The 8370-nt window shown below is 36.3% G+C and overlaps 1 pseudogene; it reads right to left on the reverse strand.

The window, feature by feature from the left end:
* Nucleotides 1-3995: 3995 nt before the first annotated feature.
* Nucleotides 3996-8370, reverse strand: LOC134739704 (olfactory receptor 2W1-like; annotated as a pseudogene).

An 8370-nucleotide genomic window follows, 5' to 3' on the forward strand; every position in this document is an offset into this window, starting at 1 on the left:
GTGTGTTTTATCATATACAGTGTCTACCATTGTCTGAGGTACTTTAATTCTACAACTTAAAACTTTCCAGCTGCTGCAGTTTCTGACTGCGCAATATTATAATCACAAAATTAAAATCATTACCAAATGATTTTCTTACAATATGTCAATTTAGTGAGTTAAAAATAGATGTGCTTTAAAAAAGTAAAATAAAAAAATGATTCTTGAAAACTACGCATTTTGGTTTAGATCCTTTTCTTACTCAAGTTTAAAAAAAAAACAAAACCTATTAGAGTCTCTACTAGATCAATGCACTCTTTGTGGCTTAAATTTGTTTGTGTAAGCTCTACTACTAGCTATTTACTGCTAAACTCACTTTCTCAGTAATGGTTTGCTCATAAATTTTTTCTTCTAACAAAAAAGTATCAGTTCAAATAAAAAGATTAGAAGTTTTATTTTCTCAGATGTTTGGTTATTCTTCTTGAAAGCAGACAATTCACTATAAATTACTTTCAAGGGCTTTGGTTTCCTATATTTTTACTACATTTCTCCTCAACTTCCAAGTTAAAACTAAGCTACAACTTGACATTTATTTTTCTGAAGCATCATTTGCATTATGGCTTTTATATTCTAAAGTGTGAGAAAGGAAATATGGAAGCACACATTGGGAATGTTGACGCTGGATTGTGCTTCTATCTGTTGTTATTCACGTTTCAGGCAGTTCATTCCTACTTTCTGAGAAATTGATGAGTTGTTGTGTTTGTCCTTGCTATCTATCTTTCTGGATAATGGGAAAATTCTCAAGGATTCTGAATAAGAGACTCATATTTGATGTTTAAAGTCAAAGGAGGAGCAAGGGAGATTTTTCACATAAGCAGTTATTTACCAGAGGGAAGGGCAGGGCCCAAGGGATCTCATTATGAAGTGAATGGAATTACTGGCATTGATGATCTCACTTTGTTCCTATCCCAAAAGATTCTGTCACTTTAGATTTTAACTTCTCCCAGTGCTATGTGAAGCAATTAAAAAGTTTCAGATAAATTTCGTAGTAGTTCGTAGAGCAAAATTACTTTTAGAGTTTTTCTCTTCAAGGAAATAGACAATAAAATAATTAACTGTTCAGAATGAAAGTGAACTAGCTAAAACTCAACCCAATGTCTTTCATTTTCAGACACTAGGAATTCGTCAAAGCAAGCAGATCACCAGGGACTAGCAACAGTATCTAATAACCCCCTTCTTCAGGGATGATTAGCTAGTTAAGTGCCTGGAATGTCTCTCTAGACAAGACTTGAGGGAAAAAGCTTGAATATTATGTTGCTTCATTGCCAGATCTATTCATAAAGGGATTATTCTACCTCTCAGATGAGAAAATCTGGATCTGCAAACTGGTTTAATATGGAAACTGGGTAAAAAGCCATGAATCCCTATTATATTGTTTCAAGTTATGTTTCTATCTCCACACCTAGAATTTTTTCTGCTAATATACTCCAGCTAACATCTTAGTAGGTATCTTAGTCCATTTGGGTTGCTATAACAAAATACCATAAACTGGGTAGCTAATAAACAAAAAAAATTTACTTCTCATAGTTCTAGAAGTTAGGAAGTCTGACATTAAGGTTCTGGCAGATTGGTGTCTGGTGAAGGCCTCTTTATGGTTCACAGATGGTGTCTTCTTACTGTGTCTTCACATGGTGGAAGAGACAAAGCAGCTCTCTGAGGCCTCTTCTATAAAGGCATGAATGTATTCATGATTTAATCACCCTTATGATTTAATCACCTCCCAAAGGGCCTACCTGCTAACACCATCACACTGGTGATTAGGTTTTAACATGTTTTGGGGGACACAAACATTCACAATACAGTGGTAGGTTACCCAAATATTGTGTTTTTCAGTACCGTTTGATAAACTGTGTATCACTACAGGTCCCTGTAGGTCAAAATACCCTAGTCAATGTGACTTACTTGTAATAACTACTTCCACTTTGTCTATGATGGTGTCACTTCCTGGCATTTAGTTTTCCAGAATTATCATTTTTCTCAAGACCATATAATCCAATTTCACTGTTTCATTCCCCACCATCATCTCTGCACCAAAGAATTCAGATCCCACAGAGCATTTTAAGACCACTGATGCCCTCCTCACTGATCCATTTCTTAATGCCATAGTGAAGAAAATGTCCTCCAATCTTACAGCACAGGGTCTTATGTACAGAGGACGGATGGACATACTGTATTAGATTCCAAAATCTCTATCTTCCTGGGACTACTGATTCCTTATTTTACAAGGTACTGTGGAAATTCTAGCTTTTCAACCTCATTAGCTATAGGCTATCTCTGAGTTCAAGCTTCAGTGAGCTAATGTAAAAGAAGATCAATAACACTTTCAGGAGCTTGAGCCAATGCTTGTATCCTGTGCTCTGGGTGATAGCACTCATGTCATTAAATTCAGTTCATTCAAGCTTTATATTTCATATTCCTTCGCATCCACCCCCAAACATACTCTCTTAAAGTTCTCATCTATATCATAAGAAACTGCATATCTTTTTGTATTAATAGACCATGTTATTATGGAGCAGTATTTGTGTTTAACCGTATCTCTTTGTTGTTATAATTTTCCCTGATGATTGGTGAAGTTGGGTACATTTTCATGTGTTGGCCATGTGGATATCCTCTTTTGTGAAGTGATTGTTCTATCACGTTGTTTGTGTTTTATTCTTACTGATTTGTAGAAATTCTTTTTATATTCTGAATAGTTCTTACACACACACACATTGCCTCTCTTAATGGACCTCCTTTATATATTTGATTTGTTAATATTTAACTAGGGATGTTTGCATCTGTGTTTATAAAAGATACTGATAAACATTTTTTATTTTTTTGTAAATCCTTGTAATGTTTTTAAGTCTAGTTTATGCTGGCCTTATAAAAAGAATTAATGAATACAAAATGTTTACTTACTACCAACTTATATAAAAAAGATTAGTGAAGTTGTTGAATGAACACAAAAATTTAAAACTAAGAATGATTTATTAACATTGTAACCATATCAACATCCATAGCCAATCTAGTCCTACATTTTATTTTAGTAGCAAAATTTTGAGAAAGTCCAGATTCCTGCAGCAAATAGCTACAAATAGAAATATATTTTAGTCCAGTAACCTAATGTGTCTTAAAGTAGGTAGAGATGGCAGGAGTATTTGGAATCTAAACAAAAATGTGTTAATCTTAATAGGAACAGATGAATGGTGAATTATAGCAAAAACTCATAGTTAACACATGAATTAATGAATTTTTGTTATAGTTTAGTAGTTTAATTATATTTAAATTTATTAAATAATATAAATTATAATTTGAATTTAATCTTTATAAAATGCTCCCCAATACCCCAGTTGACACAACCCTTAGACTTTAGGGAACCTGTTTTGTTGCCACAACTATAGATGAGTCATCCAAGATAATAAGTAGTGTTTTTGAAAGACATTTTTAATTTTTTAAAGAATGAACCCTTGACAATGAGGGACATTGATACTAAAATACAAGCAAAATTTTTAGGTATTTTCTTTTTCAGATGATGACTACTACTAAAATAAGTTGACTATAATTTAAAGGTTAGACAAAGATAATTTCTTTATTGGGAATTTCTTTTTTTTTTTTGATTCTGAGTCTTGCTCTGTTGCCTAGGCTGGAGTGCAGTGTAGCGATCGCGGCTCACTGCAAGCTCCGCCTCCCGGGTTCACGCCATTCTCCTGCCTCAGCCTCCCCAGTAGCTGGGACTTCAGGTACGAATTTTTTGTATTTTTAGTAGAGATGGGGTTTCACCATGTTAGCCAGGAGGGTCTGGATCTCCTGACCTTGTGATCCCCCGCCTTGGCCTCCCACAGTGCTGGGATTACAGGCGTGAGCCACCGCGCCCGGTCAGGAATTTCTTGTAAAAAGATGTTAGTGACCTGTTGTGTCTCCAGAACCTTTTTCTTTTCCAATCAGCCTTTTCATGGCCCGCTTGAACTCCTTATTCCTTAGTGGGATGGATTCAAGGTGGGAGTAACAATGGAGTAAAATATATGGAGAAATTTGCCCTCATCCTGAGATGGACTGTTTCCTGGCTGTATATACATATATGTAACAGTCCCATAGAAGATAGATACCACAATGAGATGGGAGAAACAGGTCCCAAATGCTTTTTGTCTTCCTGCTGCAGACTTGATCTTGAGTACAGCCACAGCAATGAAGCCATATGACACAAGAATGAGAAGAAGTGATGCAAGGAAAATGAAAAAAAAAAAGCAAAAAAAAAACACAATGCAAATAAGGTGTCTGACAGAGCAGGAGCATCACCATCTTGGACAAGCCCCTTATTCTATGGTTCACTTTAATAAAAACCGCCTAATCCAAAGGGCATCAGCCTAATGGCTAAGGTCAGCATGACCATAAACCACAAATAACATCTCCAACCAGAAACCTTCCAAACTCCTCCCCGACCAGAGACATGCTAGCCTCTAGATAAGCCCACTCTAGCTGGGAAGATGCTAGCCCAGACATAACCCCCCTCCAGGCCAGAAAGATGTCTGCCCCAAGATAACCTCCCCTCTTCCCAGAGAGATTCCAACCCCGCCATAAACTTCTCCACACACATAAACATTCCAAGCTTGTAATAAGCCCCCTCACCCTAAAACCAATATATGTTCTTAGCCCCCTCACCCTAAAACCAATATATGAAATCAGCCAGTAGTGCTCTCAGGTTTTAACTAAAGAAAACCTGTCTTTAACTGCCAGCCGCGTTTCGTGTTTCTTTCTTCTTTCTTTAACTCTTAAAGTTTCCTCCATGACTGTGGTAGCCACACATGCAATTTTGACCATTGCAGATATTTCACAAAAATAGTGATCCAGGTGGTGGTCTCTACATCGAGGAAGACTCACAGAACAGGGGGAAAGTATCATGCAATTAGTAGCACCAATTAACCAGGTCATGGCCACCAGGCCTTGACAGAGTTGGGGGTTCATTATGGTCATACAGTCCAGAGGCTTGCAGACAGCATTGAATGGGTCATATGACATCACAGCCAGAAGCATAAATTCAGCCGTGCATAGCGTCACATTAGTGAAAAGTTGAAAAGCATAGCCACCAAAAGTGATTTTCTTGTCTTTACCCCAGGCATTGACCAACATCTGTGGGACTATATTTGTGGTGTAACAGAGATCCAAGATAGCCAGATTTCTAAGAAAGAAATACATGGGGGTTTGGAGATGTTTATCCAGTAATGGCAGCAGGATAATGACCATATTTCCCATCAAGGAAATTGCACAGAAGAAAAAGACAACCCCAGAGATGATCATCTCCAGCTGAGGCTTCCCAGGGAACCCAAGGAGCATAAGCCAACCAAAGTAACTATCATTGATCATTTTTGGTATTTTCTGAATATCAGCTGTGAAAATTTAAAAAATAGTCAACATTTTGGAAGCCATAATGAATATATTTAGAAATAATATTAGCAGTATATATAGCTAGGAGAAGTACATAATGGGATTGAAAGAAAATATAAGTATTTTATATTTCACCATTGTTCTAATGTTTTACCTGTTTATCCAACTAAGTGTAAAATTTATACCCAGGGCAATTTGCCTTACAAGGTCTATATTCTCAATTACATTGTATATTTCTATACCAAGGCAAAAAAAAAAAAAAAAACCTACAAAAATCTCAAAGGTGAATCATGAGCAAAATGGCTGAATAAAACTGGATGGATCTCCCCTTATTAAAAAGGATATTACAAAGGGGTTAGAAATCTGTTACAAGTTATCACCTCCTTTATCCAAGGGTTCATAGAGAATGCAGGTTTTATACCTTTTATGCCCTTTTTCTAATATTTAAGCTGAACAGTTTTAATCCTGCTGTCCACCTTCACTCTGCTATCTAAATCTTCTGACCTTAAATTTTTAAAATTCAAACTTTTTTCTTTCATCGCAAAACTTGTATTTCCAAATATTATTTGCCTTTCCTTTCCAACTCTCTTGAGACGGCCAGCTGGGAGGTGTTCCCTGGAGAAACTCCAACCAGCCTGCCCACTGAGGTGGAGCCTCCAGAAGTTCATGACGTTTGCTGCAGGAAGGAGCCTGGCTCCTCCTTTTCCTGTGTGGAACCTGGGATTCAAACGCCTGGTCGGGAAGCGCTGTAGCAGGGATTCTGGCCTTCCAAGAGTCCCTGTTTCCCCCTTTACACCCAATAATATCCTGTCTTACTCACCATTTAAGTTGTCTGTGAGTCTGAATTTTCATGGCCATGGGACAAAGAACCCCCTTTTTAGCTGAACTAAGGAGAAGTCCTGCAATATTTTTCGGCACACAATGTGAGGGTTTGAGAAGCGGTGAGTGAGGTGCAAACTCACAGTTCCACATGGCTGGGGAGGCCTCACAATCATGGCAGAAGGTGAAGGAGAAGCAAAGTCACATCTTACATGGCAGCAGGCAAGAAGAGTGAGCAGGGAAAATTCCCTTTATAAAACCATCAGATCTTGTGAGACTTATTCACTATCACGAGAACAGCATGGGAAAGACCCATTCCCATGATTCAATTACCTCTCACTGGGTCCCTCCCATGCACATAGGAATTATGGGAGCTACAACTGAAGATGAGATTTGGGTGGGGACACAGCCAAACCACATCAAACACTGAAATAGAAAAAAAAAAGCCTTGAAACAAACCCACAGATCTGTGGAAATTTATTTATGACAAAGACAACACTACAGAAGAATAAAGAAAAATTATTATTTTCAATACATGGTGCTGGACCAATGGGATATTAATTAAAAAAATAAATTTGTCCCAACTTATACTGTATATAAAAATCTATTCCAGATAGATTGTAGATTTAGATGTGAAAGGGAAAAAGTATCTTCTAGAATAGGGTAGGGAAACTTTTTGGAAAGGCCAGATAGTAAATATTTTAGGCATTGTGTGTCATCGGGTCTCGGTCACAACTACTCAACTCTGTAGTTGTAGTGCTAAAGCAGCCATAGACAAAAGTAAGTAACTGGGTATGGCTGTGTTCCTATAAAAGTTTATAAAACAGACACAAGAGGCCCACTGGCTACAGTTTCCCGACTCCTGTTTTAGAAATCAATATGAAATAATAACTGGTATGAGGAAGAGAAATTACTTCTGTAACTGGTCTTAAAAATCACTGACAGGTAAAAAAAAATGATGAATACACTTAAATCATTGAAACTACAAAATTCTGTTCATCAGGTGACACCATTAGGAGTCAAAAGACAAATCACAGAAAAGCAAGAGATATTTTTAGTGCTTGTGCTTGTTAAAAGGCATATCCAGAACATATAAATACTTCATATCAATAAGAAAAATAGTAAAAAATTGCAAAAACCTGAGTAGATAAATCTCAAAGGGTAAACATAAGTGGCCAATGCATTTGTGAAATGGTGCTCGTTTGCTTCAATAATCATAAAAGCAAAAATTATACCCATCATGCACTCACATCAGATTGACTAAAATTAAAAAGAAACCTAAGAAAACCAAATATTGACGAAGATGTAGAGCAATGGAAACACATACACTGATAAGTGTTTAATATGGTGCAACCACTTTGGAAAATTTTGGCAGTGTTTCAAAAAACCTGAGTACAAATATACAATGAGGAGATATATATATATATATATATGCAAGATGAGCCAAAATACATGCATAAAATATTCTAAGCAGAATTGTTTCTGAGGTTTGAAAATGTGAAAAACTGTAATTTTTATGAAGACAGAATAAATAAGTTGTATATGTATATTACGGAGTATTTACAGCTGTGGAAATAAATGAAGTACAGAAATGCTTAATGCATAGATGAATGTTAAAAATATAATGTTATTTGAAAGAATTCAGGTACAACAGAATCCATGTATATAAAAATTAAAAAAATTAAACTATATTATTTGTAGGTGCATAGTTAGGTAAGACATCTGTAAAGGAAAGGAAAAGTGTGAAATCTATATATGTAAGAATAATAATTACTGCTGAGAGAGAAGGATAGGGATTATAACCATGAAGCGGCACTTTGGCCACCTCTGAGTACATTTTTCTAAAACTTGACTTGGGTGGGCTTTTGGGTGTTACATCACAGTGTATTTTACAATAATTCTTTAAGGTGTACATTTATGTTCTTTTGATCTGAAAATTTCTCCTATCTGCTTTTGGTAACTTCCTTTTCTCTGTTTTCGCTCTCTTCTATTTTTTGAAAGATGTTGGAATTCCTGGAAAATGTGGCATTCTTAGTAGTCATAAAAGTACTAAATATATACTGCAAAATGCTAGGTGTCTGTCTCTGAGATTGAGAACAACTTCTGAAAGTACTGTCATTAATGGAGAAGCTGAAATAAAAAGAAAAGTCA

Source organism: Pongo pygmaeus, chromosome 5, assembly GCF_028885625.2.
Source record: "Pongo pygmaeus isolate AG05252 chromosome 5, NHGRI_mPonPyg2-v2.0_pri, whole genome shotgun sequence".
In the NCBI taxonomy this organism is placed as follows: Eukaryota; Metazoa; Chordata; class Mammalia; order Primates; family Hominidae; genus Pongo; species Pongo pygmaeus.